This window comes from Gymnogyps californianus, chromosome 2 (assembly GCF_018139145.2).
Source record: "Gymnogyps californianus isolate 813 chromosome 2, ASM1813914v2, whole genome shotgun sequence".
NCBI lineage: Eukaryota > Metazoa > Chordata > Aves > Accipitriformes > Cathartidae > Gymnogyps > Gymnogyps californianus.
Genome location: NC_059472.1, coordinates 85,918,579 through 85,941,624, shown reverse-complemented (window position 1 = coordinate 85,941,624; position 23,046 = coordinate 85,918,579). Strand labels below are relative to the sequence as shown.

General features: G+C 37.0%; 1 long non-coding RNA gene across 1 annotated transcript in view; it reads left to right on the top strand.

Moving 5' to 3' along the window:
* The first annotated feature begins 10,590 nt into the window (after positions 1-10,590).
* The window catches only part of LOC127013213 (uncharacterized), a 67,068-nt gene continuing 54,612 nt past the window's right edge, over positions 10,591-23,046 (top strand). The window contains exon 1 of the long non-coding RNA XR_007766056.1: positions 10,591-10,720. This is a non-coding gene — a long non-coding RNA (uncharacterized LOC127013213). The remainder of the gene's footprint in view (positions 10,721-23,046) is intronic.

Here is a 23,046-nt window from a genome sequence, read left to right as displayed (position 1 = left end):
ATTTCAAAGCAGCAACATAATTGATCTACCCAGCTGACAGTTTCTTGAAGATGTTGAAAACAATTGCAAATTATCTTGAAGGCAAGTGATTCTCTACTCGATAATCATTGTATGTTCATATTCTTAAGCGAGGTTTTGTTTCAAACTGAGCTGGCCAAATTCATAATGTCTTCATACTAATATGCAGAGAGTGAGCAGGCTTTTCCTCCAGCTGCCAAATAACAGAAAAATTGATCTGACAGGGTGTTGAACAGGGACTTTAGTAGAATATTCAATATTGCACTTGTACTTTCTTAAGGCAGTCCTAACTGAGTAACACTGGTTAGAACTGAAAACACAATGGCTTAAGTTCTCTAGACAGACTTTCTTTAGTAACTTGGTCATCCTGGCAAAGCTTCTTAGCCATCTTAATTTTAGTCTTCTTCCAATAGCCGACATTCAGGAGACCCCAGACATTATGACTTCCTGCCTCCATGCCTCCACACAAAATTTGCTTTTATCAGGTTCTTCACTCATCTGCTTACTCAGGGTTATTCAATAAAAGGAGATATGGGAAGTCATGATGCTCTTTTCCCTGTTTCCCAGACATTAAAGGTGAAACAAACCATGAGAACTCTCCCTGCCTCTTCCTCCAATAAGAACTGGAACATTTCAATACAAATGATGACTCAAAATACAGATGCCTTGGATGTACTGTTCCTGCATTAATGGGCATACTGTTCAAAAAATATTAACAACAGAAATTGGTATAATTAGCTCTTTACAAATATTTAAATGAAAATACCCTTCTTTAAATATGTCTGCTGTTTTTTCTGTGCACTAACACGTGTCCAGTTTGAGTTGAGGCCATACTATTTTATTTGCCACCGTTTTAGGTGTTTTCTAAATAAAAACAATAGTCAGAGGTCCTACATAGAAAAACATATCCCAACTTGCTTTGCTCTAGGAAAATAAAGTAAGAAACAAATTTACCTGACCAGCAATTGCATCTCAAGTAGTGATGGATGCCAATTGAAACTAACAAAATTGGAGGGTATGCACTTGGATTAAACTAAGTATAAAATATTCCCCCCTGCCAAAGAAATGAGTCCATGAAAAAGGACTGATAGTGAAGAGGTAGTCCGGAGTATTTGCTTGCATTGGTTATATAAAATAAGTGTATTTTAAATTATGTTATTTTTCTAGTTAAGTCATAGTGAATGTATCAAGTCTGTATGTACCTTTAGCTTGTTCTGTTTCTAAGTTTTAAGAAATTCTCCAGCCCATATCATGCAGTAGGAATTAGGATCAAACAATATGTGGGCTTCCTAGGTAACTAGTAGCTGTGACTACTCTGGTTTTAATGTTTCAGACTGAACTGGAATATATAAGTTTATATTGAATCTACTGCTAGATGCAACGATTGCTGTGTAGACATCTATGACATACCATTGTAGGGTATCAAAAGCCAGACAAAAGGTCTGTGAATTCTTTTGTGAAAATTTCTAGTAACAAAGCAAAGCCCACAGTGAGTCAGGAAGACAAACCTTCAAGCCTTAAGAGTCTAAAGACATATTAGAATATCTGTTTGGTATCTGATTTGTGATAAAACATCCAGTATTCAGGAAGAGATCAGTGACTTACTTATATTAGCTAATTAAATCTTGTAACAGATTGTTCTTTGTGTTGAAATGTTCACTATTATAATCTTTCATCTTCTTAATGTTTTCAATGCTTTTTTTTGGTGAGATCTATAAAATAGACCTAGTTTAATTACAGTTTCTACTTCTTTGAACCAGCCAGAGTTTCTCCTTCTTGATTTCTGTTGCATGATTTAGTTACCAATCTAGACTTTAATGAAATTCTATTCTTTATTAGGCTGTAATCTGAAAGCTTAGAATTTACAAGCTAGCAGAATAAAAATCCTAGAAGTAGCACAGTATCTTGTCTACTATAACTAGTTTGCCATTGTGGATTTATAGGACATGGCATTATGGCAACAAGAGAGTTTTCAGGACCATGGCAGATTGAGTACAAGAGCCAGACTTGCTTAAAATTGAAATACGCCAACTGAGAAACAGTCTTTATAAAACAGTGTAAAATTTAGTTAGGACACTTTTATTGCACAGGAACTGTGAACACTAATAAGTCAGGATTTATGTGTTTGATATAATTGCCCATTAAAACAAGCACAAGACATAGTTTAGTATAAGTAACAAAAAATGATTCTCTGTCCTAAGAGAATTTCTGCCAACATAATTTCCTATGGACTGAATAGATAGAGGCTATCTTACCAAACAAAAACTTCATGTGGAGCTACTGTATTTTTGTCTACAAAATTTCATATAATATTACTGTTTGGATTCCTGTGGAAAAATGTGTATGTAATTAGAAGACTGAAAAAAAAATACTGATATAGTAAGAGTGGGTATGAATAAAGAAGAGCAGAAAGAGGAATTTTTAGAACATCAGCTCATTTTACTAAAAGAGAAGAAACAAGAAATGGCAAGCCTTGCTATTCATGGTCTCAATAGCAGTTCCCTCTATTTTAACCGAGCATTCTTTACAACATTTTGGAAATATGATAGTTAAAAACAAGCAAAACATTCCATTAGTAATTATATAATATTGACTTTTCCCTTTGTTTCCCTAATAATACAAATGACAGCAAACAAAGCCCAAGCCAAACACCATCCAGTGGTAAGTAATCATTACTTCCAGTTTCCATTAAGTTTTATTTGAAAAGTCTAGTGCCTGGTTTCACAATTCTGACAATTGCTGACATAACAGTAAGTTCTGAAATATGAAGCTGCACACTGATCTGAGCCCCCATTTCAGAAGATGGCAGTAAATTCTTTTTTTAGCTTTCTGTCTGACAAGGTCAGCTATTAGCTACCATACTATTCTTTGTAATGTACTCAAATATTTTATATGATTAATTTTGAATACTATGAAAATTGAAAGGCAGTCTATAAATGGTGGCTAGCTTCTATCAAGCAACATAGATTGCATAGGGTGCAACCCATAAGGAGCTGATGACATAATTACATAGATTATAGAAGGTTAATACAAATGAGGAGAAAATCAAAATTCCCAGCCTGTTAAATTCTTAATTTTGAGGTTGATTGCATGGCATGATAAATGCTAGAAAATCACAGATATGTAAGTGCTGATAGTAAAACTAATGAATTCCAGTCTATGAGTATTCCTGAGATATATTTGTTGGACATTCTTAATAAATGTACTGAGTCTGGCGGGGATGAAGTTAGCTAGAGTCCTGGAGTTGGGATTTGTGGCTAAGACAGTGTTAACAGCACACCAATGTTTCAGCTGTTGCTGAAAAGTGCTTGCACAGCATCATGGCTTTCTCTTTTTCCCACTCTGTGCCCCCAGCAAGTAGGTTTGGGGCGGGCAAGAGACTCAGAGGGGACACAGCCGGGACAGGTGATCTAAATTGGCCAAAGGGATATTGCATACCATCTAACACCATGCTCAGTAATAAAAAATGCAGTAGAAGGAGAAAAAAAAGGAGGAATTTTGGCTTCCAAGGTGGCCATTGCTTGGAGAATGGCTGGGCATTGGTCTGCTTGTGGGAGGTGGTGAGTGATTTCCTTTGCCTTGCCTTTTTTTTTTTCCTCTCTCTTTCCTTCACCTATTAAACTGTCTTTAACTTTACACAAGATTTTCCCACGTTTGGGCTTCCTATTCTCTCTCCCATCCTTCTGGGCAGGGGTAGGGGGAGCAACTGTGTGTATATGTGCTTGGCTGTTGGCCGTGGTCAAAACCCACCACAATAACAAAGCAAACAAAAAACATTCCAGTGTGGCCATTTATAATTTGTCGATCTCTACAGGTATTTTTGAACACACTGAACATAATTTTCTGTCAGGGAATACATAAGACACATATGCTAAAAAACGCCCTATCTTTTGCTACAAAAAATAATGGAGACCAATCCAGAATACTGAAATAGCATGCTGAAATTGGAGTCCTAATTTCAGTATGAAGATTCATTTGAGTCATCCACTGTCTACTGTCAATGGGGAGGACTAGACATCCAAAAAAACCAGCTTAGAAAGCCTGTGTACTGAGCGGGATGCTACAGGAAAATCTAAGCACCAGACCCTGTCTCATTTCCTCCGTGCCTGTTTCCCAGCCTTCAACATGTTCTGCCTTCCCCTGGATGGATGACAAGCATTGAAAAGAACGGGGCATGCAGCAGCAATGGCAGTGGTGGTATTCTTTTGCATATCCATTAGCAGTTAGAGCACTCAGGAAATGGAAGATCTGACGTGGAGATTTAGGTGAATGGAGAATTTCTGTCAGATCATGAAGGCAATTATTTGGTTTAGACAATTTAAAGAGTCAGGAAATTATGAAGAATATGTCATCTGGATTGCTGTCTAGAACTATGATCTGTGACTCGTCTGGATCTGTCCAATGTCTTTTTCTCTGCCATTAGGTTATAAGGTGAATAGGCTAAAGCTTTTCAGACTTTGATCAGTCTAGCAGATTTTCAGAATATGCCCTAACAAAAGGAATTACCTATTTGTAGATTTAGATGCTCTGAAGAACTGTCAGAGTAATTAAGTTCATCTTGTGAATGCAGCTGTCATTCATAGTTATGAGTATCATAGCTATCAATGCATCAAGCTGTTTCTTTGCTGTCATGTGCAGTCCCAATGAACAAAGATAGAACTTCCTTCTCTGTGGGCACTGAGCAGGCCTGATGTTAGACAGCTCCAATTTACAGGCTGTGAATATCACCATTAGTGTGGTTTTGAGATTAACTTAATAAACTTTCAGCAGGACTTCATGTATGGGACTCGGAACAATGTTCATTAGCTCAGATGTTGACTTACAACCACCTGTCTTAGCTTGCATTGGTCTATACAGACAAGTGCTTAAAATGTTAAGTTAAAAACTTCTGTGAAACAACACAGAAGTTTTCAATGGGTTGTTAAGAATAATTTCACAGTAGTTTAAAAAATCAGTTAAGCAGAAATAATAAAAATAGCAAACTCATGACTGATGATGGAATAAATTAAACCTTGCACCAATGACTTTTACTGTGATGTCCAAAATGTATGCAAGTAATAAGACTCTGGAAGAAAGTGTGATGGAGTTCAATGCAGGTAAGCTACATGAGATGTTGGTAGTAAGGGTTCAAGAAGCTCATGCCTGATTTTACATCATTTGTGTTAGATCCATGTTTAACACTCATGCTTGGAAGATTTGCAGATCCATCTAAATGAGACTGCAGTGTAAAAGGCTACATTTATATTTACCAGCTTAAACTTTCCCTATTAATAATATGCTAGGAAACGGAGATCCACACATACAATAATGTCTTTATGAAAATGATTTGGGGAACTTGTTGAACAATCTAGCTTCTGAAAGCAGCAGTCAAATGAGAGGAATTACTGCAAATGGCCTGGATTTATTTCCTACCATTTTCATTTAAAAATCTTAGTTTTCAGTTGGAATCCAATCAATATTTCTGTATTTTTGAGTTACAAGAACAGCTGTTCTTCTTTGGGTACATGCCCAATGTCAGTGTCCACAGTGAAGCCTTTGGGATTGTTAGCAGAATATTACCAGAAGCTGGACTCTACTCTAAAAAGACTAGGGTAAGTTCAAAATAAGTGTCTTTAGTGTGTAGTGTAAACCTTCACTGGTTTGGTGAAGGTCAGGGAAGGTAAAACTGAAACAATAAAAATAAATGAGAGAATTAGTGGCAGATGCCAAGGCTGCCCGAGAGTAGGATCTGTTACAGATACCCATAATGCAATTCACTGCAGCAGATCCCAAATTTAGCTACCAAACTTAAATAAAGTATCTATTTTTATTTTTATGCAATGGCGAAAGATCTACTAAGGAGGCTGCTTTTATTGTGAAAAGAACTTTTCCAATGATTCTGTTAATCAGTTAATTGGTTATAATGAAAAATAGGTAGCACTCCTATGGTGTGAAGCTACAAGCAAAAATCTGATGATCAACATCCATTTTACTAAAAATGGGGGAGGAGAAGGACAAACTCTAATGCCAGAGTTTGTAATTTCCATGCCAGGCACAGTGTGAGAGAGACATCCAAAGCTCCTCTGGGTTGGATGGAATTAATAAATATAAATATAATAATAATAATAATAATAATAATAATAATAATAATAACAACAACAATAATAATAACCACCACCAGTAACAATTGAGAAAAAAACCAGTAAAGCTACTCTATCACATATTCATTCTGCCAAAGAGAAGAGAGTTGCAAGTGTCATAAAAGAGGTGGTCTTTAGGAAAGAAAATAGTGAAAAAGAAGGTAATAACTTCTTATTAAGATTCTTCTTCATTCATGTGAGCATTATCATTAAAGCTAGATGTGTAAAATCAGCTTCTCATTGATGAGACAGCTTATGTCAAGGGCAATCATATTAGGATGTCTCTCTCTTTAATGTAGTGTTCCCTTAACTAAAATAGCACATTCAAGGTGAGAAGAGAAAACAAAGTCAAGTCTATTTTTAATTCTGATGTAAAAAATAGTCTATGGTTTCAGGATGCACAGAAATAGGAGGTTATAAACCAAAACTTGTTCCCTCTTTGGTGACAAAGAAGTGGTTTATATGTGTGCATGTATACATATATATGTATGTACGTATTTTCAGACTCCATATATCGTTAAAGCAGCTATATGTTTCCATGCCATAAGTAGAAAACATAAATTTAATATTCCTTTTAAAGTTCTAAATGACTGAAAAAAGGGAAATACAAAATAGCTTTGTGGAGGAGGGTGACTTTGTGTTCTTTTTGCTCTACACTGCAATCCCCACTAACCAGGTAATTGCTTTTTTAAAGAAAAGAATAGAAGGTACAAGAAAAGTGCACATTGTTTGCACAGAGTTTTTGAGGTACAGATATTTCTGTTTATAGTCTGTAGCTATTTCAAAGCTCTCCATGGCATAGATTAAGGTTTCCTGAGTAGCTGAATATTGCCCTGGTCTTTTAGGTACTAGTCAGTACCTCAAGCATGCAAAGCTCATAAACTGGGTATGGCACAGGGAAAAATAATAAGTGACTTAAATATAATGATTTTCAAACAAATTGTATTCATTTTTATTTGTCTTTTGGCCTCAGGAGTTTTAGAGCACATTTGAGTTACATTTGTCCTTCCTTTCTCCAAAGCTGTGAGAGCTAGGAACTTCTAAAATGAAGCACAGATTTTCTTCTAATTACATGGCTGGGGGAACTGGAGCTTAAAGTTCATACAACATGGGAATTGCAATAAAATTAGGAGTTGAAAACTGTGTACTACATAGAAGAAATCTTCATCCAAAAATAGCATCTTGACATGAGAAAACCTGGTAATTACTTTAAATGATCGGCCCATAGGCATGCAAGTAGTAAAGATGGAACGGTAGCATCCCTGCAGAGTCAGACCTATAGAGAAATCCACTGAAGACATCAAAACTATCTTTTTTCCACATATTTCCATTTCATCTGAATATAAAACTCTACATGTTTGCCTTCTCATGCTCTGTTTTGTTTAGCTTTCTCATATTTACATTTTATGACATTTTTCATATTTTCTACTGGAAGTGTAAAGTATGTTTTTCTTACTCCTAAATTAAGGATTTCTCTGTAGAAATCCATTTAGCTGGTCAGAAAGGCCACTGCTTGCAGATTGTCATCATACACAAGTACCGGCAGTAACTGTATTTGATGATCAAGTGTCAGGTATGTTCAAAGGCCTGACAGAGAATTGCAGGTTGCATCATCTGCTCTGATCCAGATGGAGAATTCCATGTTTACAGAGCCTTCCACTGAAATGTCATGAGGACTGAGAAGTCTCATAACATATAAAGAAGTCTTTTTAATGGTGATACATCCCTGTACGATACCTGATCAACCTACACTCATCTAGTTAGTGAGGTCTGGAGGTACTTAGCTTCCATATGGAGATGGCCACGTGTGTAATTGTCACTTATCTATACTGGAGTAGTGAGTATGTTCTGGGGTAAATTCCATCAGACATCTAGAAAAGCACCCTTATTAATCTGAAATTCCAAGATCACCTGGCTACCCCAGGCCTGCAGCACAGTCTCAGTTTCCCCTCACTCATTGTTTTGCAGCTCAGAAAACACAATGATGAATAGATCTGATCAAAGAAAAAATCTTCTTGCAACTGGAGTTGGAAATCTTCTGTGACTACTGTTCTTGCCAAAACAACAGCAGGCGCCATTGTCTAAGTCACCTAATGACAACTTGCCAAAAACTCTTTGTGAGCCACTGTGTGCTGTGATGCCCTGCATTGTTGGTTGAGGTACAGCAGTTGGATAATTGCTTGAAAATGACACATGCCATCTCCAGAAAACATGGCTCACTGTACGGAAGTAGAAGGAATGTGAGGGTCTGGCATTAGCCACAGGTTCTGGAACTGCAGTTGTCTCAGATCTAGTCTCTGTTGCTAAGGACTCCCATGGTATACATACAGTAAGCCCAATCTGTAGGAAAGATGAAGAAATTCAGATTAAAATGCTTCCTTGATAAACCTTTTCTTTTGACACTTTAGCTGTTATTTTACTGTAAAGCTGCTTTACTCAGTTTCTGTGAATGAGCTTTTTAATTTGTTTATGTGCTGAGAAAAATCTCTTAAGGCCATCATGATGAAAAATACACACTGCTTTGCTTACTGAAGGATTTTAGGACTGAATGTCTTTGTGGCAAGCAGATTCAGAGCAGTTTTGCACAGCAGGTAGTATTCCACCTAGTTATTTCAGTCTGATGCCGAGCTGATTGTCTTGACGGTCAGTGGGATTAGAGCTATGTAATTAATTGTTGCTATTACATAATGTACTAATAAATTGACACCCTGACCTTGTAACTTAGCTAATTTGTTTGTAATATTACCTATGAGGCTGATCTGAATTATCTAAGAATGTATTTCCTCTTTTGTCCATACTGCCAGGGGCCCCAAAAGCACACCCTTTTACAAACCATACCAGTATATCTTGCTGTAAGATGTAGATGTAGCATTGTTGTAAACAGCTTATTCTTCCCTCTAAATGAATATACATTTGAAATATCATTTAAAATCTTCAGAAATTACTGAGTGCCCTCCCTCACTGCGTGCACCCTAGCACCTTTATATTCTAATCACCCCTATGGATAATCTTAGGACAAGGTTAAGTAAATTACATCTACCCTCCTTAATTGCCGTTGGCAAAAAGATGCAGAAATAAACTTACTGGTGTGATAGCAAGATATATTGCTGGTTACAAAAATATACTAAAGTGATTAAATATAAAGTTCATAGGAAAAAATTAGCCAGAAAAGGAAACCCCTGTTTCAGCTAGGTTTATGTAAATTAATCCCTAAGACAAAGTTATTTAAATAGAGCTACTTTGAGAAAGAATATTCTATTACGAATTTTTACACTTGAAATGCTGTTAAGAGCAAAAAAGCAGTACACCTTATGCATGAAACTAAGATTTTATTGTTAGACTGATCAAAATGTAACATGAAGTTACTACTTGTCCAGTTAACTGATACAACATTAATTAATAGTACAGTTAAGATTAATATGCATAAACTTCCTAGTGTCTATGCCTTTTCTTTAGCAGTATGCTCCCTCTTCCAATATCCCTTTGGGTCTTGAGGTCAAAAGTACTAGTCTTCCTCAAGCAGAAAAGGCAAGAGGTTATGGTAAGATACTGCCATCACCAGCCCCAAATTCTTCATCAGCTGGCATTGAATACTAGCAATGGAAGAGGTAGAGATGTTTATCTTCCTTGTTCTTGAGAGCCACTTAAGGCTATTTTTTTATGTTTTGTTACCAGTCTGCTTTCTTTTCATTGGTTCCCAGCTGAAGCTTGAAAGTTACACAGTAGCCTCCTTAAACCTCAATTAACACAAACGGTGTAAGGGTCCTGAGTGCCTCAATTGATCCTAATTACCCTGACTAGCCTCATCTGGGGCAGACCCTCAGCCACATCCTCTCCCTGTAGTTCCAGGAGCTCTATTGAAGATCAGGCCTGGACACCTGTTTCTTTCTTAAGGTACACTGCAGGTGATCTATTTTCAGTCCTGTCTTTAGGCCCAGCTTAGACCTTGACCTATGTTGTAGCTGTGTCTCCAAGCCCTGTCTCTGGCCATTTCCTGTTGCACTGAATTGGACTCCTTGGATGGACCCTGGACCTGAATCATCACCTTGTCATGTCTGGGACTGTTGGTGGCACTTGTTATCAGCACCCAGCTCTGCCCACCCTGCCCAGATCCTGTAGTACTGCACTCTGCTGCAAGCATGGTACTAGCAATGGGGTCCCCCCTCATGGAGCGGCCCCCCTCCTGCTGCTGCTCCTTCACAAAAGGCAGCTGTTTGCTATGCAGTGACTTCATATGGTGGTGGAACCTTTTTACTATATACGGTGTTCCCTGAGCTCAAGTGACAGGGATTAGGCAATAATCACTTAGCTAATTATTGTCTAACAACTGAAACAAGATAAAACCTGCTGAGGCCAGCACAGGTCCAGGTAAGCTGTGAAGATCTTGTGCTATTAAGTTGGTACAAAGTTTGCAGCCTCTTAGTAGAAATAAAAGAATTGCATTTGTTGGGCTATGTGGCCTGATAAGGCAGTGAAGTTTGTTAACAAATGAGAGGCCTGTGTGGGATGCTGTAGGATAACCCTAACTGAGACTGGATCTGTTCTGTGCTGCTATGGCCTTCCTAGAGCTTCCTGGTGGTCAGGTAAGATAGCATAATGTGTTTTAACTGTATCTGGTGACAAAAGTGGTCTATATTACTATTTCTTATGTTTCTAGCTGTCATGGTTTAACCCCAGCTGGCATCTAAGCACTATGCAGCTGCTTACTCACTCCCCCCACCAGTGGGATGGGGGACAGAATCAGAAAAAAAACCCAAACCCCTGGTTTTGAGGGTTGAGATAAAGACAGTTTAATAGGACAGAAAGGAAGGAAAAATAATTATAATAATAATATGACAATAATACTACTAAAAGAATTAGAATATACAAAACAAGTGATGCATAATGCAATTGCTCACCACTTGCTGACTGATGCCTAGTTAGTTCCTGAGCAGTGATCTGCCCCTCCCAGCCAACTCCCCCCAGTTTATATACTGGGCATGATGCCATATGGTATGGAATATTCCTTTGGCCAGTTTGGGTCAGCTGTCCTGGCGGTGTCCCCTCCCAACTTCTTGTGCCCCTCCAGCCTTCTTGCTGGCTGGCCATGAGAAGCTGAAAAATCCTTGACTTAGTATAAACACTACTTAGCAACAACTGAAAACATCAGTGTGTTATCAACATTCTTTTCCTACTAAATCCAAAACACAGCACTATACCAGCTACTAGGAAGAAAACTAACTCTATCCCAGCCAAAACCAGGACACTAGCCAAAGTGTTTGCCCTACTGATGAAAGGTTATAGACTGTGGGAAGTGAGGGTTTGTAACATCATCTATCCACTGGCTCTTGCCTTAAAATGCATCTGGAAGCTCTTCAGAGAAGTGTTGGTTTTCACATACTGTTTCTGTAGGATTCTACAAAACAGGGTCATGTCCTAAGATTAGTATTTTTTTGGTAACACAGATAATTACTACTGCTGATTACTTTTCTTCTTTGGGATATGTATTGGAAATAAGTCTACTAGGTATGTCTTGGTGATAACACATGGTATGTCAACATTTAAAAAAACACAAAAAACCTCTCAGTGAAACAGTCCACAGGCTGTATAAACTCTTGGCTTGTGAAGTAGAGAAATAAGATTTAACGAAAGATTTTGTACGTGTTCTTTGCTTGCCACTTGGATGTGGTTGCTGAGACATTACTTTCGAAAACAAGACATCAGGGGTCTCCCAGAAATGGCATGTTGGTGGTGAGACAGCAGAATAACTCATCAAAGATGCATGAAAATCTGTTATATAGATACCATATGTACAAAACAGTCTCATATGTACTTGCAGAACAAGAAGAGACAGGAGGAAAGTACAATAACTGGTGCCAATACAAAACTGATGTGAAGACTGTATCAGTAACTTTAGGATAATAAGTGGCACAAGTAACTGGATGGGTTCTTTAATAAGTCTGAAGTTGAATTCCACTTTGACTTAGCATTTGCTCCTGAAGTTGCCTTAAACTGCAAAGCTTTTAGCTTTATCATCTGTGCTAATTAGATTGATAAAAATTCTATTCATCCTTCATGGTATGTCTGAGACGTTGTTTTGTTTCTTATTTCTGGATGCTTACAGGGTTGGGGTTTTTTTGGGGGGGAGACACAACAAAAAACCAAGCGTGGTGATTTTACAGTGTTTTCCAGCAGCTTTGTGAAGAGATACAAAGAAACTAACAGAATTGAATTATTTAAATAGTTCTACTGGTTTTGCATGCATATTTACTTCAACCAATGTTATGTAGAATTTGACAGTGTTAAGCTTTACCAAGACATGGTGAGTAATTATCAATGAGAAGAAATACATTTAACTAGGAAATGATGACGGACTAAAAGCATACGCAAAAATACATATGAAATAACTGAGCATCTCTAATAAAATATTTTTCTAAAATCAGAACTCATGTGAAGAAAAGTTAAAGATGCTGATAACGATCTACTTGTTAAAGCAGAGCAGTCATTAGTTTGTGCGAACTGAATTCCAAAATCAAAAGCAAATTTTCCATCTCAAAGTTTCAATGCAGCATGAAACTGTCTAGTAAAGTTGATAGTGGTGTTAAAAATTTTGAAGCATCTTCCATTTGTGAAACTAAAATTGCAAGTGGCTGGTCTCTCATCGTACACTTTCAAATTCTTTAGGGATCCAGTAACATGGAGATATTGGCTTTGAAGAGAGCTATAAATAATTTGAGCAATTCACTTTGCAGGAGGAACAACAACTTTACATACTGCTTTTTAAAAGTCTGTGTTCTATCATACTTCATAAGCACAGGTAAAAAAATAAATCTGAAGAGCAAGCAGACACTAGAACTATACTCATGATAAGGATGCTGACTGTCAAGTATAGAAACCCAAGGGAAGTGTGTTGCTCTGTACTGATGCAGAGTCATTAATCAACTGCATAACTACTCAGTTTCAAGATTACAGTGAATATCTTGTATGCATTGGGTTTGGAAAGTATTTAAAATTGTATTTAATGAGGAAGTGCAACTAGACTTTTAATCTAACTGCTAGTATGCTCATTATAAATTGGTATTAATCTTGAACTAGAATTGTGAAGTCATTCAAAAGGGAGTGTTAAGGATTTCCTAATGCTTTCTTCTTGCCATACTTGCCAGCATTCAGGGCCAAGGTCTTAATTCTCCCACTTTTGTATTGCCACCTCAAAAGTTTCAGGTCATGATAGTATCCTTTGATACTTATAAAACACATTGGATTCTCAGCTCTTCTAATTTATCTGGACTTCAAAGTATTTAGGATCAGTGGTGATTAAGTGTCCGAGTCATTGAAACTGAATTGATTAATAATACACCTCCTTAAATTGTCCCTTAGCAACTCTCTGTAATAGTATTTTACAAGCTTCTTAAACTGTCATCATTATGCATCATTATAGCAATTTCATGCTATTGGGGGGGAAGGGGGCATATTTCATAGTGAAACTAAGCAATGTGCTGATCAGACAAGTGAGACTTGCTGTGGATAAATATATATTTGTCTTTTACAGTGAGCAGTAATTACTTGCATTAGCTTATTACAGCCTTACTGCTATGCAAGTCCACAGGGTTTTTTTTTCTAAATACATTGTGTCTCTTGAGGCACACAGATCAGGAGTTGTCATGACCTTCATTATTTGCCCTGCCCTTCCGAGAACACCGACAGGTCTCTTAAACACATCAAGATACAGCACAGTTAGACTCCATTACTATGTCATATGTGCCAAACCTCCCAGCCCCAGATGGTGGCTGTGGGTGCTACTTCAACTGCAAGATCATTGGCAAACACTAGAGATGGTCTTAGTCTCAGTCGTTACTACCCTCTCAGCCTTTGGGCTCAAGTTTTCAAGCTTTATTTCTGTCTTTACCTAGTTATACTACAGTCTGCTTTTCAGTATTCCATCCAGGCAGGCTTTTTTAATTAAAATTTCCTCTCAATGATTTTAAAAGGAGTTAAGGGAACAGTGAAGAGCTGATATAGTAATTCTTATCTAGCATATATCCTGAGTGCCAGAAGTAGTGAAAGTGAGGTCTAGTATGAAAGTAAAACTATATCAAGTAACTGATGAATACTATAGCCAGAGAATCTACTCTTCACTCAGGTAGTATGGGTACCTATACGTCAGTAGAAATAATAGGACAATTAGTAGTGGAAGACTTCAAAAAGCTAGAATTTGTAGAGACTGTGGAAGCTTTGTTATAGCTCAAAACAGTACTAAACAAAGTTTGGGCTTCTGTTAAAGGCAACAGCAAACAGCTAGTTAAACTCATGCCAGAAAACCTTCAAGCCTCATATCCAGTTATCAGCAATAACCAGTTAGTACAGAGGTGGGAATTAATCCTGCAATAAGCAGTTATGGAACAACTTTCCCTAGAGAAGCTTCTCTCCAGAACCCTAATATTTTGTTCATCTACCATCTTTAAATTGTTCCCTGTTGAACTATTTTCAGTAGACATATTTGTCTTAAATACAGCAGTGTATCTAAGTCACAGCATACCATGACAGAAGCAGAAGTGAAATATCTGCATGTAGGAGCAGTTGTCAATCATCTCCCCTTTAAAGTACTAAAATGATGAATGCATTACTCTCTCTATACACGTATTGATATAATACTCCCCTCCCCTCCCATAATTCTTCAACAAATGAATACTGTATTAATGATAAGTGTAGAACACCATGTCCTGACTGCCCCTGGAGAGCTGCTACTGTGATTGTGTATTTTGCTTGGAATTGGATGAGGAATGCCATGGCAAGAAGCATACAAAGGAAGAAATTGTTCACAAGGGTATTACAGTGCATATGACCAGAGATAGTTACATGATGGGTGAGGTATGTGTTGTGGAAGCAATTAAAGCATTTAATTGTACCTAATTAATATAGTTGGCTGTTTGATAAAATGAGGAAATAAGTAGAAAGAATAATATCTGAGGATTATCTGTGGTGAAAACTTTAAATCTAGACTGACTTGTAAGGCAAGAGAAGACACTGATAGAAATAAAAGCATTTATTTCATTGGTATCTGGTGACTTTCCTACAGGTATTGGAATATAGATTGCCTGTCTCACTGTGTGTGCTTTGCTGAAGATTTAATGTCAACAAATAGGCAGGATCCCATCTTTTTCAGAAAATGAGCATGTTGGCTTCTTTAAAAATATCTCTTTATTGGTTATAAACAGCTTTCTCCTCCAGTTTACAAGCCAGGGGAACTAGATCATATGTTGCCCAGAACAATACAGTGTTTTGAATGACTTGAGAAGTTTAGCTGCTTTTCTCTGCCATAACCCAGGTAGAAGATCCTGCCCTGGTTTAGAATCGGGCAGACAATAGACATACCGTTGTACCTAGCTGGCTAAAGAATAATGTGGCTTTAGAAATGCCTTGGTGAAGACTCAAGGTGTTGGTAAGTTCTTTCAGGAAAACGCAAAGACAACCTTGAGCTGTGTTTGTACTTTCCCAAAACAACCACTGAGAATTTCATATGAGATCACTAGGATTTTCTGCCTCTGAAGTACTCAAACTACAAAGAGTGAAGGCCAATTTAAATGTAAAAGTTACACACATACTGTGGTGATCAGTGCAGAAGCTCTGTGGGAATATAGATTCTTTATAGGTGTCAACTAAAAATACAGTAGGAATGTAGTTTCTTGAATGATAAATAATTCAAATGGTAAATGGGACCTTCCTCTCAGTGTCTCTGAAATTGGGTGTCAGAGCTGCGGACTGTTGTTAACTACTTGGAAATACTGCCAAAGAAAAGTTTACCTATTCATTTTGGTATAATCTGTTAGCAAATTCTGGTGAGCTCTGATCGCTGCCTATACTTATGATTTGTTCAGTGACAGCTGATAAAACATGCATTGTTTTCATGCATCTTGTGAAGAGAGTTCTCTAGTTCCCACAAAGCCTAATGATTGTTATGTAGCTCTCTGCAAAGGACTACCTCCTATAACCATCATTTCTTGAACCACTGCAAACAGTCCCTCTCCAGATGATACTGTTGCTAGTGCTTGACATCAGAGCTGCTGGGATGGACCCAGATCCCTATGGCCAGCCTCAGCTTTGGGATGGGAGGAAGCTGATTAACCACTGAGGAGTTACTGCTTTATTTTTCTAAACAAGGAGGAAGAGCCTCTTCCCATGACTTTCTCATCTATGCTGTTTGCCTAGTATACCAAGTGATGAGCCTGTATTTTTCTATTGCTTTCTACACTTTTTGTGAAGGGTCCTTCAGAAACAACTGTAACAGGTCCAATCTTTTTTGTGCACTTTATTGCATGCCCTTCTAACAGGAACCCCTACCCAAGCATTCTTCCTCTAAACATTAATGCTTTTTCTCTTACATATTTGTGTTCCCACAATGTTTTTTCAGGTGTGACCTGTTGTAATCGCATAACTTTGTAATAAGAATTAACATACATATAACAATGTGGCAGTTCTACTCATATCGCTACAAATATTATTGGGTATATACCATTCATTTAGAACATTTATCTCGGGTATATACAATTATGTAATTAGCATATGCATCATTGAAATCACTTAAACTATAAAGAACTAGCTTGACATTTTACCAATTAAATACCAGGGAAGTCTAAACTCAAACACCTTAACTGTACAGATTTTTCAAATAGCATGTTAATGGTGATAAAAGACAGTCTGAAGTGATAGACTCATTTGAGGCTACAAGCTAATTAGTGAGGTCCTGGTTAGAACCACAGAACCTAATGATTTGATAAAGTTGTCTTGTGAAGAATCAATCTCTCTAACTTTTTCTTGAAACTCTACATATAGTTCTCATTAAGTGCTGGTAACATGCCTGAAGCTAAACATCAGGATTCCTGGACTGCAGTCAGACCACCTACTACAAAAAATAGTTTTTGCTGAACACTAAAGTTGTTGGGTAACTTGAAACAAAGGGGGGAAAAATGACGCTTAGTCACATCCTCACACATCAAGAATGTATGCAGTACTTTTCAGGAGAACAAAATTGTCTAGAACACTAGTTAGATGATAATTACGGATGATTCACCACTGTAACACTGCTATTGATTTATCATTGATCCTCTTTTGTGGTTTGTATTGAGATTCCTATTTTTTGTTTGTTCTTGTTACCTGTTTCTGAGATTAATAGTTGAATATGCAGGACAGGATTCTCTACTGCTTTCTACTGTGCATTTATTTTTCTCTGGTTCCAGATGCAAAATATAATGATAGACTTCTTGCCAAAAGTGTAAACTCAGAATTATTCTGGGATGGAGTAAACACTTCTGCACATATACAAAAGGAACACAACTTCCTTAAAAGGCTCATTTAGTTCTTTTCATGGTGTGTTTCAGTTTTCTGTCTGTATTTTTGTAAAAAATTAAACATTACTAAGTGAAGGGAAGGGATGCTGTCAGTAGTTCTCTTCCTACAGTATAGTCAAATGGATGGAAAGAATAGGAAAAATACTGATTCAAAATGCCTTTTTTAATTTCTAAGGCATGAAATTGAATTTACTTCTCTCTTCAGGGAAGTTCCCTACCCTTCCTTTGAACCAATGAGACATCACTTGATTCTCCATGCCCTGGAGAATGTCCTAATCAATAAGCTGAAAGAATTCTATTGCTGGGTCATGAAATAATGAAATAAATATATAAAATAGAAAAGCCTTAAAGTTCCTACTCTACCATCCCCCTCAACTACTAAGTGACCCAGAATCATGGATATGCCTGCTGGCTGGTAAGCCCCAGGTCAAATACTTGAGGTGAGCAGAAAAGAGTATACAACCCTTCCTCTTTCAGAGCTGGAGTGTCTTTACAAAGAGTTGTATGTCCAAAGGCGCTGATGGCTCTGTTGTGGATTGTCTATGACAGTTTAAAATTCTTTTTTTTTTTAAATTCCCCCTGCTTTTACTGAAAAAAGTTTATTATGGTTCTTTTATGTGGATTAAAATACTCTGCTCACAAACACAATCTTCTTATTTAAAAAGGAGATAAGAAACAAACTTGAAATGTGTTTTTTTTCATTTTTGGCCACTAAACTTAAAAAGCAAAATTATCAAAAACTTAATTCTGAATATGTTGATGTTATACTAACAGCTCTGTTTTAACTCATCCTCTGACAAATACAGATTCTTACCTTAAGGCATTTTAGGTAAGTTTTCAAATCAAAGACAAATCCATACTGTACAATCTCAAGTATTTTCTGTGTAGAATAATGTATACAGTGCAGTCCTGGAACATACGATATATGTTCAGTGTTCTATACCTTCCCCTAATCTCAGCCCTCTCACCAATGCTTGGCTTCCAGGAAGCTGTGTTACCCTGAAGATGCTTCCCTTCTATGTTTTTTTGGTTTTGCTTTTCTTGGTATTGGTGTTTGTTATCCAATAGGTCTGGCTTAATTGGGAAGAAGGTAGATAAGAGGCAATAACCTTCCTGCTGGTATTGCCTGATGTGATATACAGCTCTTATGTTACGTGATGTGGTCCTGTTAAGCAGCTGCATAGCTTCCTCTTTACCAAACTCAGACTGGGGCTGACTGTATAGCTAATTGTTGCAGAAAGCACCCTAATGCATAACAGCACTGGCAAATGCAACCACGACTCTGAGAGCAGAAGACAAATAAAGGGGACTTTTAGCAGTCTGATCTGTCAGCTCTTGCCACGATACCTGTGGCAAGAGCTAGTGTCTATCTTCAGAATGAACTGAATGCATTTTCAATTGGGACCTTATTGTTTTATATTGGGGGCACGGTATGCGAACATACAATCGGTCTGTGATGCTGTTACCACCCAGTACAAATAAAGAAGGCACTGGCAATGTGTGCAGGAGTGTCTATGTTGCAGAGCTTCACTCTGCATTGACTGTAGAGATACTTCAGCTAACTGCAACTAAGACAATATATCTTTGTGGCATTATATCGTGCAATGCAGAAAAACTGAGATATGGGAAGCAGTATAGCTGCATGGCATTGCTCTGTGCCTGGCATATTTCCATCTGAGATTTAGCTCCATAAAAATATTATATAGATGAAGCTGTATTCTGGAATTTGAGCTAATTGGAAAACTCCGAAAAATCTTTGTGTATTGCACAACACAGACTGCTCAGGTAATCTGCATATATCATGAGATTGTTATGAGGCTTTGATATCTAGATTATTTGTCCTGTAAGCCAAGAAAGATCATTCATCCATGAAAATATCTAACCAAGCTTGTTTAAAAACACAATATGTTTGAAACCACAGCATCCCACATCAAAGCAGTCATATCTTGTTTGCCAGTTTCAATCACAGTTAATTATCTATTCATTTATCTTAAGTATGTTCTTATAACAATGCCCACAATTTTTTACTTAATTCACGGAACACCATACATTTTAAAGGAAAATAAACAGAATTATATTTAATTTCAAATGCTTAGATTTTTCAAGGAAAGTCTAAATGAAATCTTTGGGAATAGTATTAACAAAGTGTTAACATGCAACAGGAAATACTAAGGGGTTTGAGATTGTTACTTGAAGTACTAGGTCTGGATGACTAATTTGTATTTAAGTTTGTTGTGCTTTGATACAAATCAAAGCAAAGGGAAAAACAGAAAGGATCAGAAATTCTAGGAAGCTATGTGCAAAATATATTGAGGCAAAACCCAAATTGTTTAAGGAATATTTTTTTAAAGCATAAAGTGCAGTCATAAATCTTTTTCCAAAGACCTGAGATTGAGAAGAGCTGACAAAGTGTGTAAAGCTAATTGATGATGAAGGCATAAAAAGAGGACTTGGAGGGTGAGACCACAGCAAAGGAATTATGTGGGGGTTTTTGCATTGCTGTTCATCATTGAGGAGCGTGGGGACTTCCCACATAGAAATTTTGGTTTTAGTCTGTCAGGGAATCTGTTAAATTGTTTGGTAGAAAAGGTTATGAAGTAAGTAGAGAAAATGAACAAGAAGAAATTGCGATGACCACTTGATACTCACCACAGAGTTCTAAAATAACACAAATGAAATTGCTTACCAGAATTCATAATTCAGCTACCTCCAACTTAAAGCCACAGTGGTATTAGAGGCCAGGAAGTGGCTGATGTGGCACCAGTGGTGGTTTTTTTTTTTTTTTAAAGGTTTCGGAGGTGATCTGGGTGACTACAGACTAGTGATTATGCTACCTGTGCAGGGCTAATTAATGGAAACTTTTCCAAAAAGTAAAATTAGTAAACACAGATGAATAAAATATACCAGAGTGAATATGATTTTATAAAGAGAAACTTCCTGCCTCAGGGGTTCAAAAAATGATTAGGAAAATAAAGAAAGAGAATACATGGATATCCTTTTGTTCCTTGAAGTCTGAGCCACAAATTACTAGAAACTACAGAGTATTCTAGGGAATTATTAAATGTGTGTGCTGTTGTCATTGTTTCCTAGCTATCCCCTGTTGGACATGGTAAGAGGGAAAAGGTTGAACTATACAAACATTTCATCAGATTTGTTACAGTCATGTTCTTTGTGGTGAAATCTGATGATGGGAAAGGGTCTTGTGTTGAGCTGCACTTTTTAATTTGGTCAGAACAGATGTCTACTGCTGGTTAGTATTCTGGCTTCTTGTATCTGTGCTGTAGCCCATGCAAAAGATGAATATTTTCTAGAATGAGAAACAAATTATAGGTGTACAGATGGCATACAGAACAAATGTGTGAAACTTTCCCTGCACTACATTAATCTGATTTTAATATACCGAAGTAGTCTGGTTTCCAAGATAGTAGCAAGCATGATAGGTCAAAAATCATCATTTCTCTGTGGGCCTTGAGAAGCCTATTTGTCTGTAATTTAGACTCTGTACTTCAAAGTAAACTAACTGATTGTATATTAATAACAACTAATGGTCTGTCATCAACAAAACTGAAGAGTTATACAAACATTGCTATGAAAATGGATTACAGAAATTGGCAAATAGTTTGATACTGACTGTTAGAAATAAGCTGCTGTGCAAAGTATTTTGTATGGGGAATCTAATCAGTAATTGCAGCTACACAACTGTTGGTTTTACACAAATAGGTCTGCAAAGATATAGAGTAATAGTAAACATTTACCATGAATTGTAAAATGTAAATTGTAGCTCCTGAACTGCATTTGAATAGTGTATTGTGAGTTATTTGGAAAGTTTTATCTGATATAAGCATATGTCTGTATCTTTCAAATCTAATCAGCTGAATTCTAAGCAAATTTCCTAAAAGATTACTTTTTTGTCCTGTTCTCAGGGAAAGGGACTATCCCAATAGCAATATTTCTATGCATTCCAGCTCTAGTCAGACTTGTTTCTAACTGTCCTTTACACTGCATGTGTGTAAAATGGGTATTTGAGACTGTCAGTATGAGAAATTGTCACTACCAAACTGTGTGACTTTACTTTTCCACACTGCCAACTATAATGCAAAGATGGAGCTCAGATAATGGGACTCCATCTGTGGAGTTCAATCTAGAACTGCAACCTAATCTTCGTGCCTAAGAACTCCTAACATGAGTATTGGTAAGATGTTTTGGATTTGTATTTAAAGTCCTTTCTATTTGCTCAGGTTTTTTTATACTTTATATTTCAAAGTGATTTAATTGGATAGTTCATCCAGAATGACAATGAACAGCCACTGTGACTTTGTTATTCTTGGTATTTGAGAACAAGGGATTTTTACACCAATGTAAATCTTGCATCAAGGCAGAATCAGCAATCTTGTAGTCATGGCCATTCAACTGTTCTGTACAGCATCAGGCCATAGGATAGAAGGCAGCCAATGCATTGGAATTAAAAGCTAATTCACATAGGCTAACTCAAAGCAGCAAGGCCAATTTCTTTTTTGGATTAATGGTAAATATCAAAGAAATGCCCTTCAAGTGCCATGCAATACAACACTTCTTGAATGCTACACAGAACACTAACTGTACTGATTACTCATCAGTTCCCAAAAACCTTTTCAGAAAGACTGCTGTAGAGAGTCCTGATCTCCGTAATTTATACAACCTTACTCTCAACTATCATGGCATTCATTTTGCTAGCTTATGCCCAATTTACCAAGCAGCCCAGATCACTTTCGATTACTGATCTGTCCTCTTCATTAGATTAATTTCCCTAGTTTTTGTGTCATTCATAAATGTTATCAGGAATTAATTTGCATTTCCTTTCAGGTCTTTGATAAAATGTTAAGTAATGGTGGGTTTAGAACTGTTTTCTGAAATCCTGCTAGAAACACACCCTCTTTGATTATTATTCCTCACTACAGGAAGCTCAAGGAAATATTTATCAGCTTTTTAATCTGCTTACTATGTGTCACTTTAATTTTTTTGCATGAGTCCTTTTAATCGAAATATTATGCAACAATAAGTTGGTAAGCAAGGCACTAAATAAATAACAGGAAATAGGTCCTGTTGAACTAGCCAGGTATATCTTTATCAAAAGTAATGTTGTGGTTTTCTCCTCTTGACTGGCATTAATTATATTTTAATCCTTTAATTCTTTAGCACTTTTGTTAATTCTTTTTTAATAGTCTTGTGTCAGCCGTTAAATATTTCACCCAGGATCAATATCAGACTGACAAGCTGTTACTACACAGATTTCCTCATTTACCTTTTAATATGTAAGCAAAATTTTAGCTCTCTTCCATTGGGTTTGGAACTTGGTTACTGTGCCAAGTGCTGTTGAACGTCAGCATTTCTGCTCCAGCCTCCCTCTGGAAGCAAGCTGTTTGGATGAAAGCAATCTGGGAGCAATTTCCCAACATCTGAGTTGCAGTTGCATATCCATCCTGTGATATGACAGCATCATCTCTTTCCAACTTGCAAAAAAACCAAATACGCATCTATCATTTGCTTGAAATGCATCTATCATTTCTATCTAGAAAGGCACTTAAACTATGCTGATTACTTTTATT